The sequence below is a fragment of the Oryctolagus cuniculus genome, chromosome 17 (genome assembly GCF_964237555.1).
Source record: "Oryctolagus cuniculus chromosome 17, mOryCun1.1, whole genome shotgun sequence".
Classification (NCBI taxonomy): Eukaryota; Metazoa; Chordata; class Mammalia; order Lagomorpha; family Leporidae; genus Oryctolagus; species Oryctolagus cuniculus.
Genome location: NC_091448.1, coordinates 13,184,040 through 13,196,990, shown reverse-complemented (window position 1 = coordinate 13,196,990; position 12,951 = coordinate 13,184,040). Strand labels below are relative to the sequence as shown.

Here is a 12,951-nt window from a genome sequence, read left to right as displayed (position 1 = left end):
GTTCTCTGACCCACTGGAGTTAATGTTTATCCATTATGTCAGGTTCCTTCTTTTGTATGTGATTATCCAGTTTTCTCTGCACCATTTGTTGAAAAAGACTCTTTCTTCCCCCACTGAATGGTTGTAAGAAATGCCAAATGCCAATGTTGGATTATTTCTGACTCTGAATGTCTGTCCGTATGTCAGTACCACGCTGTTTTGCATACGAGTGTAGCATTGTAGTAAGTTTGGGATTGAAGTATAAATCTTTATACTTTGTTGTTCTTTTTCAAGATTGTTTTGGCTATCCTGGCTCCCTTGAATTTCCATATATGTTGTAGGACCAGTTTGCCAGTTTATGCAAAATAGCTGAAATGAGATTTTTTCATAATTTTTATATATTTGAAAGGCAGAGAGACAGACATACCCAGAGGGATTTCCCATCTATTTGGTTCACTCCCCAGATGCCCACAACATCTGGGGCTGGGCCAGACTGCAGCCAGGAGCTCAGCAGGGATCCAAGTCCTGTTGCCTCCCAGGATACACATTAGCAGGAATCCAGATTCAGAAGTGGAGCTGGAACTTGAAGCAGACACTATGGTGTGGGGTGTGGGTGGCCAGGTGGGATCCCAACTACTGTGCCAAATGCCCAACCCCATCAGCTGAGAGTTTAAAAAAAAAAAAAAGAGTGGTTTTAATCTGTAGGTTGTTTGAGGGAGCATTGCTGTCTTAGCAATGTAAGGCTTTCTAATATTTATACATGGGACATCTTTTCCTTAGGTATTTTTAAATTGCTTTCAACAGTATCGTGTATTTTTCTAAGTATAAATTTTGCACTTCTTTTGTTAAATTTATTCCTCAATATGTTATTCTTTTTATACTTTTATAAATGGAATTGGTTTCTGAATTTCATTTTTGAATCATTCATTTCTAATGCTCAGAAATATAGTTGATCATATATTGGGTTTGTGTGTGCAACCTTGCTGAACGCTTTAGTTTCTCTAATGAGTTTTGTGTGGTCACCTTAGGATATTTTATATAGAAGATAATATTGTCTGCAACTAGAGATAGTTTTACTTACCCTTTTTAATCTGAATGACTTATATTTTCCCTTCCTAATTATACCTCTAATATGATATTTAGAAGTATACATCAGAAGTCTTCTAAAAGTTCATAGAAAACATATATTATGAAAAAACTACATATGAATTTCTAAAAGTTTTTTGCACCAAAATAAACTTATCTTTCAATTCTATTTTTCTGTGAACTTTTTGAAGCACCTTTGTATTTGGCAAAATTAGAAAAAGTGAGTATATTAATTGACAATCTCAAGTTTCCTTTGTTGATTGAGTTCCATTGAAGTTGTATAATTTCAGACTTTGGAAGTTTATTGAGGTTTGTTTTGTGGAGATGTTCAGGCATACTAGAGAATGTGTGTTTTAATCATATTGAATAGAGTCTTCCATAGTTATATTAGGTCTATTTGGCTTATAATGTTGTTTAAAATTTTTATTTCCTTTTGATCTTTTGTGTAAGTGTTATATCCACTGTTGAAAGTAGAAAGTTGAAGTCTCCAGCTATGTGGAACTGTTTCTCCCTTCAGTTCTGAAAAGGCCCTGTGTTCTCACCTCTAGCTGATCTTGAGGTTCTGTCGAAGCAGACGTGGACTGTCTGGCTGAGTGTTGAAGAGGTGCCCAAAAGCTGAGAGATGTTTTTGGTTTCAGGCATTTAAGTAAAGCTCTGTGCAGTGACTGACCATTATACTGACAGAATAAAGACATCAGAGGCCACACGTGACAGATGCAGATGTCAATTAGTTCAGAAAAGTTAGTAAACAGCAGCTTACAGCGAGCAGTAGCGTGGCCTGGAGAGGGACAGCGTGACTTCTGTATTTGTACAGTTCAGAATCCCGGTGCAGCTTGGGAGTCCTGCACTCCATATCAGAGTGCCTGGGGTCAGGCCCCGCCTCTGTTTCTGATCCAGCTTCTTGCTAATACACACCCTGCGGGGTAGGAGATGATGGCTCAAGTATCGGGGTCCCTGCTATCTGTGCCAGCCTTATCAGGTCTTTGAGCATGCGCACAGTCCCTGTGTTGGCTCATAGATTACCCAGGAATGTGTTCAAAGTTTTTCAAAGACCTTTTCCCCTAACAGATCTCAGTCCTCAGCTTCTCTCAAGCTTTTTAGTGAGTCTGGTTTTGGTTCTACTGTTAGGCGCTGCTTCAGGCAGAGCGTCAGAGAATGGGGGAGAGAGAGAGATCTTCCATCCACGGGTTCATTTTCCAAATGGCTGCAACAGCCAGGTCTAGGCCAGGCTGGAGTCAGGAGCACAGAACTCCATCTGGGTCTTCCATGTGGGTGGCAAGGCTGGAGTTCCCGGTCCATCATTCGCTGCTTTCCCAGGCATGTTAGCAACAGGCTGGATTGGAAGCAGAGCAGCCAGAACGTGACCCAGTGCTGTGATATGGGGTGCCAGCATTGCGAGTAGTTGCTTAACCTGCTGTGCCGCAGCACCGACCCCTGCAAACGTTTTTAGCTAGCACTAAGTGAGGTCAGAGTTAGGTGACATGAGGTGAGTCTCTTTACCCGGCTCCCCAGAGGGGTCAGAGTAGAGAATGACAGTTCTTGGAGAATGCAGCCATTGAAGGCCGCCGCTGAACCGGGCGTGGGATCGGAGCCTGTGAAAACACCCCCACGCCTGCTGTTCTTAGTTGGCTCCTGCTTTTTCTTGAGGAAGTGTTTCCCGTTGCTTCAAGCTTTTCACTGGTTTCTTAGGTCCCCCAAAAGTTGCCAGTTTTTTCTCCATTTTCGCTGGTATCACTCATGATGTTTTGATTTAACCTGCCAAATGAGTTCATAGTATGTGGGGAAGACTGTGCCAGAGGCTGGAGAAAGTCGTGTACTTTACCAAATAAAACCTCGTATGGATAATATCTAGTTGTGGATCTTTTTCAGAGGTCCTTAACTTTGGGCTTTAAGTTTTTTGTTCCATGGTGCTCTTAATATTTTTCTTAAAATATTTCTTTTTTTGTTTAGTTGTGAGTATATAAATAAGTACCTTCAATTGTCAATGGGTTTTTTACTTCTGCAAATACATTTGGTCACCTTTATTTTGATGCATGAGATTCACAAATGGTAGCTAACAACTCAGAAAATTCCTTGACAAGGAAAATATTATTTTTACCACATTGCAGATTTTGACATTTTCAATATACGAGGATAACTTTTGTGTGTTTAAAATGATTTGGCATGAATCATCTCATAGAATGAATGGTTTATGTGCTTGCTATTTATTTCTAACCTTTTAAAATAATTTCTTTCACTTTGACAATGCAGAAAATTGTCTGATTTCCCTTCCTACTGTGAGTTCTTTTATTGCCAGAGCCCATGGTGGATTAATCTCAGGTGGGATGAAAAACATCTAGAAGTTAGCTTAGTCGTCAACTTGAATGGAGATGGCTTTTCATATTATGTTTCACTACTTTTTCTTCTTACAATAATTTTGTTTTTTTTTTTTTTTTCTAACAAATGAAGTACAGATTGAGTATCCCTTATCCAAAGTGCCTGCAACCAGGAATGTTTTGCATTTCATGTTTTTTAAATTATTGCAAATACATAATGAGAGAATCTAGGAGATGGGACCCAAGTCTAAACATGAAATTTCTTTATGTTTTATATATACTGTCTACACATAGTGTGGAGGTGATCTTATATATTTTTCATGCCCCCACATTAAAAAAAAAATGGATTATGTATGTATTTGAGAGACAGGGAGAGGAAAAGAGCTCCTATCTGTTAATTCACTCCCCAAATGCCCACAGTGGCTGGGGCCGGACTGAGGCCAGTTCAGGAGCTGGGAGCTCAGGCCCAGTCCCCATGTGGGTTACAGGAGCGCAGTTCTGAGCCCTCACTGCTGCCTCCGAGGGCCTGCACTAGCAGGAAGCTGGAGTCCGGAGCCAGAGGCAGGTGTGCAACTCCGGCACTGCACTGGCAGCAGCTGGCCACCACCCAGCCTGCACCTGACTCTGGCCTGTCACATGAGCAGCTGTAGGGCTTATGTCTTGCTGGCACTCAAGAAGTTTTTGGATTTTGGAGCATTTAGGATTTCAGATTTTCACAAGGTCCACATGGGAAATGTAGAAGTTAGAAATTATTTAACAGAGAAGCCATGATGCTGATACAGGTGCAAAGCAAAGCTTTTGCCATTTAAGATGTGTTGCACTTGAAATAGTTTGATTAGCAGTGCCTAAGTGTCTTCTCAGAGAAACCGCTATTTATGGATCTAATAACCATAATGCGTGTCTAACAGAGACAGCGAGCTAGTGATAAATGGAAAATTCTTTTCAAAAGCATCACTGGAAAAGCCTCAGAATCAGTTCATGAGGCTCATTTTTGTGTTGTGATGATGTTGTAATGGCCTTATAATAAAAATGGAATGCTTTCCACAGTCAGCATTTTAACCTATACCATGTTAGAGTTGACATACGTGCCTCTGTGATGTATCTGCTTTGAAATAAATTTTTAAAAATTTGAAAGGCAGAGTGAGAGAGAGAGAGAGAGAGATCATCCATCCACTGGTTCATTCCCCAAATGGCCATAACAACTAAGCCTCGGCCAGGCCAACACCAGGAGCCAGGAGCTTCATCCAGATCTTCCATGTGGTTGCAGGGGCCCAACGACTTGGGCCATTTTCCACTGTTTTCCTAGGTGCATTAGCAGGGAGCTGGATCAGAAGTGGAGCAGCTGGGACTGGAACAGGCACCCATTTGGGATGCCAGCATTGCAGGCGACGGCTTTACCCATTATACCACCTTGCCAGCTTCAAATAACTCTTGTTTTCTGTATTGGTTTTGGAACCATCTACTCATTTCCTACAACTCTAGTTCTTACATTAGTTGATATTTGATGTCAGTACTGTTGTCTGATTGTCCCTGGCCTCCCTCCCCATCTTCCCTTTCATGGAGCAAAGTGTTGTACAAAAGTAGCCTGAAGATTATAATCTTAGCTGTTGATCGATCGCACCTCTTCTCCCCTTAGAAGTGGGTGACGAGAGCTTACAGCTTGTGTTGTGGAACCAGGTGGCAGTAGTGCAGCCTGCTTGGAAGTGTCTTCTTGGAAAGATTGCCAATGTACGGGAACTAATAACCGTCTAAAGAATGCGACAGCAGTCAGCGAACTAATAAATTCAACCTGTATTCATGGTTAAATTACCAAAGCTATTCATTTTTATGAGATGTCCTATTTTAATTAAAGTTTCTGGCACCATAATTAATGAGACTTGGAGTTTCCACTGGAGCATTTAATTTAGCTCTTCCTTGGTGATTAGCTTTGATATTGTAATTATAAATAGAGCCCTAATTAATTAAGTAGCTGACCTGTCTCCTAGTTCTTTGTTTGTATACATACATGTGAAAGGGCTGGCTAACCTTGCACATTAGAGCTATGTATTATAATATGACATCAGGAACCATATGGGGAACTTTAACTTAAACTGAAAATTATCTTTGTGGAAATTTGTATATCAGTTCTGTAATTTAGGTTTTTCTTCTTATTTAGATAGTTAGTAGTTTTTGAAATGTTAATGCTAATTTTTATATTTAGAAATATTAGCAGTAGAATTTAAAATTAATGATCATATATTTAATAACAATGTCTTCACAGTTCAATGTGAAGAATATTTATGAACATAGAAACATATGGGGGCCGGTGCTGTGGCGCAGCAGGTTAATGCCCCGCTGAAGCACCGGCATCCCATATGGGCGCCGGTTCTAGTCCCGGCTGCTCCTCTTCCGATCCAGCTCTCTGCTATGGCCTGGAAAAGCAGTGGAAGATGACCCAAGTGTTTGGGCCCCTGCACCTTCGTGGGAGACCTGGAAGAAACTCCTGGCTTCTGCCTTTGAATCGGTATGGCTCCTGCCATTGCAGCCATCTGGGGAGTGAACCAGCGGATGGAAGACCTCTCTCTCCGTGTCTACCTTTCTCTGTAACTCTGTCAAAGAAATAAAATAAATCTTTAAAAAAATATATGGATAATAAACCCAAAAGAATCCCTGAGCCTTTTTTTTTTTTTTGACAGATAGAGTTAGACAGTGAGAGAGAGAGAGAAAGAGAAATGTCTTCCTTCTGTTGGTTCACCCCCCAAATGGCCGTCACAAGTGGCGCACTGCACCGATCCAAAGCCAGGAGCCAGGTGTTTCCTCCTGGTCTCTCATGCAGGTGCAGGAGCCCAAGGACCTGGGCCATAGCAGAGATCTGGACTGGAAGAGGAACAACCGGGACTAGAACCCAGCGCCCATATAGGATGCCGGCGCCGCAGGCAGAGGATTAACCAAATGAGCCATGGCACTAGCCCCAGTTGCTGAGTCTTTAAGCAATAACAGTGAACTTAGTTAAGACCCAAGGACTCTAAAATTAAACCTGAGTGTTGGTCCTTGAATAGAATTGTCATCTAAAACTAAAGGAACACTGCAATTGGCAGGAGATGGACGTAGAAGGAATAATCCTGCTGTCATAGTCCATTCTGTGTGGCTGTAACTGGACAGTACCAGTTACATCATTTATCAAGAAAAAGCTTTATTGGCTCGCAGTTCTGAAGGCTGGGAAGTTCAGGGCCACGTGGCCAGTCTGGTGAGGCCCCTCCTGCCCCAAGGGACTCTGAGGAGTCTGGAGGCCGCAGAGGTCTCCCCGCCTCTTCCTGTGTGGACACAGCCCCGTTGGATTGGGGCCACAGCTTCGAGGCCTCGCCTCGCTCTTGTGGCCTACCCAGAGTGCCTCTGGCAGATGCTGGATTTGCTGAGGTTTCTGCCCTCCTCAGACCTCACAGCAGGACCTAAATTTCAGCCCAGGTTTTGGTGGGGACATTCAAACCACAATACTCAGCACGGAAAACTGAGAACCAGGCAGAAGCATCAGGAAACCAAAACAACAGGTCAAGAAACAGGAACCATGGAAGAAGTGTAATCTGTGTATGTAAAGCTGCCTGGGGCCCAGCAAGGCCAGCAGAAAGCTGTGGGTGGAAATGTCAGAAATGTTTTTATTTTGCAAATGCAAGATCTTTTTCTGAAGTTTTTGTGTGAGGGCCCTGGACTTTCAACTCACTGCATAGAAATTTCCCTTTGAAGGCAATGGAGGGTGGGCCAGATACTAGGGCCCCTGTACCCAGGTGGGAGACCCCAAAGAAGCTCCTGGATCCTGGCTTCAGCCTGGCCCAGCCCCTATCATTGTGGCCATTTGGGGAGTGAACCAACGGATGGAAGATCTCTGTCTCTCTCTTGCTCCCTCTTTGTCTTTACCTTTCTCTGTAACTCTGTCTTCCAAATAAATTAATTTCCCTTTGCGTGGAGTCAGGGTCAGGGTCGAGAATCTGAATTTTTGTACTTAGCAATGTCTGTAGTGTTCTGAATTTTAAGTACTTAAATAAGCTTGGATTTGTCATCTTTCACTTGGAGTATTTTAGCAAGTATGCCAAGTTTTTGTTGGTTGTCAAAGTTGCTGATAGATTATGTTTGGACATTTTTAAAATAATTCTCATTGACAAAGACTGATTTATTGAACACTTTAAAATAAATCCTGGAGCTTTGCAACTGGCCAGGGCCTTGAAAATCATGTAACTCTTACAAAAAGAAACTGAGGCACAAGAGCTGTTACAGGAGTGACAGCTTCAGCAGCTGTTTAAAATTGAAGTGGAGCCGAGACTTCTGGCTTCTAGTCCGTTGTATCTGAGTCGTCAATTCTTTCACAAGAGCAAAGTTGACTCCTGGGAACTAGGAAACAAAACTTGCTATGATGGGGAAGAAAAATTATGTTCTGGGAACAAAGGCTTAAACCCTCAGTGGTATATAGTCTTCCCTTTCAGCATGGTTGGTAAGTAGGGAGAAAGGGAGATGGTTCGCTTTAGAATTCTTGGGTTTTGAAATCTAGCCGATGGTATCTGCGAAGTGTTTGGAGTACTCTGTAAATTTTGGGATCTCAACTATCAGAAGATTAAGCAATGTGCTTAATTTCTCAATATTCTGGACCAGTAAAACAAAAAGGCATTGCATTTTATTCAGAAGCTGAAAAATTTATTTCATTGTGGTAATTAGGATTTTATGGAGAACATGCAAATAGTTTTGGGTTGAAGAATAAACTTTTACTGTGAACTATTGTATTTCTTACCCAAACTGACAATTTTCTCATTAGAGAGAATGTCATGCTCTCTCAATGCTAGTTTGACTGTTTCTGTATCTAAGAGAATAAACAGGAGCCAGACAGAGTCGAAGTAGTTCAGGATGTCAAGCAGTGAATCCGATGTTTCTCTCGGAGATGTGATCGTGCATTCATTCTGTTTCTCCTCTGTTGCTTCATGTTTGGCTATGGGAAGGCGAACGTTGCTTGGTGGGAGAATACTATTTGCAAATTATCAGTGCCCTTGCCTGTGAGATGCTTCAAATGGTATTTTTCTTTATTTTGACCTAAATTGATTGTAATGCACCTTGCTGTAAAATCACATTTATTTTAGTGTACTCTTAGTATTCGTCAGTTTTGCATTATTACACCAAAATACCTCAGGCAGGCGACTTAGAATATTGTCAGAGGACTCGGGGCCTGTGGGGGGCCTTTCCCTGGGGACTTGCTGGTGCTCAAAGCCCTCCGGAGGCCTGCACCCTTCTCAGCCGTTGTCGGGCTCCCTATTTTTGGCCTTTACTGTAGGGGTGTGGCTGGCAGTGGCACGCTGTGGTTACGGGAGGAGTGTAGTTGGACCCGACTGCTCCCTGCACAAACTGATTTTGTCCCTTATCCTCCTTTTGTCTCCATCGTGGCTGGTGCTTCTGAGAGCCCGGCCTCTGTGGAATTGCGCACAGGGAAGCTGTTCCTCTACCTGCCCCTGTGCATTCCAGAAATGTGTCTTCTGTTGACGGCCAGCATCCTGGCCTTGATTGTTGTACTTGTGTGTGTCTGTGGAGTTCTGGGCCAACTTACACTATTACTTGGGAGTCATGTTTTAAACAAGCAAAAACAAACAAACAAAAATAACATATCATTTTATACTTTATCAAGGGCTTTTCAATAGTTCGTATCACATGAACCCAAAGGTATTGTTGTTGCAAACTACAGCTTAGCCAGCACACGTTGGCTAACTCGTTAGTGTTGCTTGTTTCTAATCTTACAGTGATATTCCTGTCTTCCCTTCATCCTATTTTCTTTGAGTAACTCTTTGCCTCTCTATCAAACTACAGCACATTGCTTTAAGCTTAGATGATCGTCTTAGGGGGAGCTAAATTTAAAGGAGTTAGTAGACCCCAGGAGAGTTTGTATAGTCCAAAACTTCTTCAGATCTTTGGAAGACTATTTAAATAGACTATTTTCATTAACTGAAGGGAAAAAATGCAACTTAAATCTAATGTTAAAAGGGGCCAGCACTGTGGTATAGTGGGTAAAGCCATCGCTTGAAGTGCTGGCATCGTATATGGGTGCCAGTTCGAGACCCAGCTGTTCCATTTCCTATCCAGCTCTCTGCTATGGCCTGGGAAAGCAGTTGAAGATGGCCCAAGTGTTTGGGCCCCTGCACCTGTGTGGGAGACCCAGAAGAAGCTGGGTCCTGGCTTCGGATTGGCGCAGTTCCGTCTGTTTTGGCCATTTGGAGAATGAACCAGCAGATGGAAGATCTTCCTCTCTTTCTCTCTCTCTGCCTTTGCCTCTCTGTAACCCTGCCTTTCAAATAAATAAATAAATAAATAAATAAATCTCTTTTTTTTTTTTTAAATAATAACAGGTTTTGTGGGGACAGTGTTGTGGCAGAGTGGATTAAGCCACTGCCTGTGATGCCGGTATCCCATGTGGGCACTGGTTTGTGTCTCAGCTGCTCCACTTTTGATTCAGCTCCCTGCTAATGCACCTGGGAAAGCAGCAGAGGATGGCCCAAGTGCTTTGGCCCCTGCACGCATGTGGGAGACCAGGGAGAAACTCCAGGCTTTGTCCTGGCCCAGCCCTTTTGGGGAGTTGCAGCCATTTGAGGAGTTAGCCAGTGGATGGATGTGGGGAGCAATCCGGACTAGACTGAGTTACTGGAATTAAGACTTATTCTATGCATCTGCTCTCCCACAATATGGCGCTGGGAGAGAAGTAAACAGCTTCTGCACAGCTGCCTCCAGTTCAACCAGTAAACTGTAGGACTTGCTCCTGATTGGAGGAGAGCAGCGTACTCGGCGTGTGGGCAGCCGAGTTGGGATTGGCAGAGGAGGACTATAAAGGAGGAGAGAGACGGCATGCACCAGGAACATCTAAGGGGAACATCTAAGGGAACACCTGTGCAGCCCCCAGAGAGCCGGCCGGCGGTGTGCCGCTCCCCTGCGGAAGTGGGGAATGTGGCCAGGGGGAACCGCCCTTCCACGGAGGTGGAAGGGATAGCCAACCCGGGAAGAACCAGCAGCAAACCCGGGGAGAGCCGAGCAGACGAAAGAACAGCGCAGGGTCCTGTGTCGTTCCTCCACGAAGAGGGGGAGCGACAGATGGAGGATATCTTTCTCTCTTTCTCTCCCTCACTGCCTTTCAAATAAATAAAAGAAATCTTAAAAGAAAAAATAAGAGTTTTCATTACATGGAAAAACAGAATGTTTTGATGAGAAATTACCGAATGGTATTTAATGTAATTTCAAATAAATGTATATGTTTTATATGCATATGAGGAAAGTTGTACATAGTACCCGTCTTTTTCCACTTTAGAGATGTTCAGTTTTGATTGTGGTGTATCATTGATGAGATGATATCAGTCCCATTCGCCAGTAACCTTTCATATTTCCACAGCAAAGGGAGATTGTTGCTCAGATCTGTCATTTCATTAGAGGTGGGAAAATGGTGATTTAAAACCGCCTTCAGTTCCTTCTGTGTTTATTTCTCATCTATTAAGGAGATCTTTTCCTCATGAATATCTGATTACTACCTAGAATACTGTTTATATAGAAAAGTAGGATAAATTCTTGCCATTATCAGTCAGTTTTCAGAGTAAGGAATCTGTGCCTTAGCAGGCCTCAGTGAGGCTTCCTTTCCCCTCTTGTTTTCTCTTTCAATATCATTATAAGTCAGGTATCATTAAGTATTTGCATTTTCAATTTATTGTAGTCATAATATTTTTGACAGCTCATTCTGTGTTTGACCAGTGAGAGCTGTTAGAAATACTGGAAATATTTTGAACTGAATGAAAATGAAAATATAATTATTCGGAAGTTGTGTGATGGGGCTAGAGCAGTGCCAAGGGCATTTTTATAGCATTAAACGTTTATATTAGGAAAGAAGTAAGGGGCCGGCATGTGGCATAGAGGGTGAAGCCGCTGCCTGTGACGCCAGCATCCCATATGGGCACCAGTCATGTCCCAGCTCTCCACTTCCGATCCAGCTTCCGGCTAATGGCCTGAGAAAAGCGGTGGAGGAAGGCCCAAGTGCTTGGGTCCCTGCTGCCCACGTGCGAGACCCGGATGAGCTCCTGGCTCCTGGCTTCCACCTGGCCCAGTGCTGGCGGTTGTGGCTACCTCGGGAGTAAACCAGTGAACGGAAAATCCTTCTCTTTGTCTCTCCCTTTCTCTCTGTAACTCTGACTTTAAAAATACATAAGTAAATCTTGAAAAAATATAAAAAAAGAAAAGGTGTCAGATCAATAATCTAACTTCTGTCCTTTAAAATTAGGAAAGGAATAGCAAAATAAAATTAACCAGCAGGCAGGGAATAATAAAAAGTAGAGGAGAATAAATGAGACTTAAACAGTTGGTTCTTTGATAAATATTTAGCAAGGTTGATAACAAAGACACAGCTACTGATGTCAGGAATGAGAGACGGGTATCCCTGCAGACCTCCAGAAGGAGGATGCAAACCCACAGGGAAATGGATCACTTGTGTGAATGCTGCCAACTGTAGGCCCTCACTAGAGATGAAATGGATGGCATGCGAATACTCAGAACTGTTAAGGGAATTGAATCTGTAGTTAAAACCTTCCAAAAGAGAAATCTGCAGGCCAGACGGTCACGCTGCTGAGTTCCTCCCAGCGTAAGGACTAAAACCACCAGTTTGTACATCATTTTCTGGTGAATAGAAGGTGAGGGAATGTCTCTCAGTTTATTGTCCGATGGCCAGAATTACTGCATACCAAAAACTGAATACAGCACAAAAAGAGCAGACCAAAAGCTGATTTCTGTGAACCTCAAGGCCAGTATCCTCAACAGAACGCAAGTAAATTGGATTCAGCAATACGTTAAAAGAGTTCATACATCATGACCATGCGATGCTTGTTCCAGGAATGCACGGCTGGTGCGGTATTTGAAAACCAATGTCATCCATCATACCAACAGTGTAAAGAGTAAAAATCACAAGATCATATCATTGGATGTGAAAAATAACCCCCAAACAAAAACCCAAAACCCACACACTTTGACCAACTATTACGTGTATTCATAAGAAAAACTCCTGGCAAATAGAAGGAAACTTTATAAAAATCCTGCGGCTGCCATCTTGCTTCTCTCTAAGATTAGGAGCATGGCAAGGTGTCTACTCTACACTCCTGTTCAGCATTGCCCCGGAAAGCTTAGCCAGTATGGTAAAGCAAAGAAATCAAAGGCAGAGCAATTGATACAGAAGAAATAAAACTATTGATATAGGAAAACAAACAAACCAAAACAAAAACCCTGAGAAATCTGCCCCAAAACCCAAACCAACAAATCCTTAACTGGAGCAGACCTAGCAGTTAAGATGCCGGCTCCCACCTTGGAGTGTCTGAGTTCAATTCCCAGCTCCGACTCCTGGTCCAGTCTGCCACCAGTGGCTCAAGTGATTGGATCCCTGCCACCCACACAAAATGCATTTCTGGCTCCCGACTCCAGTTAGTAAGGGCATTTGAGGGAATAGAGATGGGAGCTCTCTGTTTATCTCGCTTTGTTGTTCATCTCTCTGCCTCTCAAAAGAACAACAGACCAACAAAAGCAAAAAAAACCTTCATGCCAGCTC

At 42.9% G+C, this 12,951-nt stretch overlaps 1 protein-coding gene and 1 long non-coding RNA gene across 7 annotated transcripts in view; both read left to right on the top strand.

Moving 5' to 3' along the window:
* The window catches only part of HELZ (helicase with zinc finger), a 180,195-nt gene that overhangs the window by 149,896 nt on the left and 17,348 nt on the right, over positions 1-12,951 (top strand). The window lies entirely within an intron of this gene.
* LOC138846038 (uncharacterized) lies at positions 6,007-12,392 on the top strand. Its single transcript, XR_011383416.1, has 2 exons — positions 6,007-9,995; positions 10,476-12,392. It is a non-coding gene; the product is annotated as an uncharacterized lncRNA (long non-coding RNA).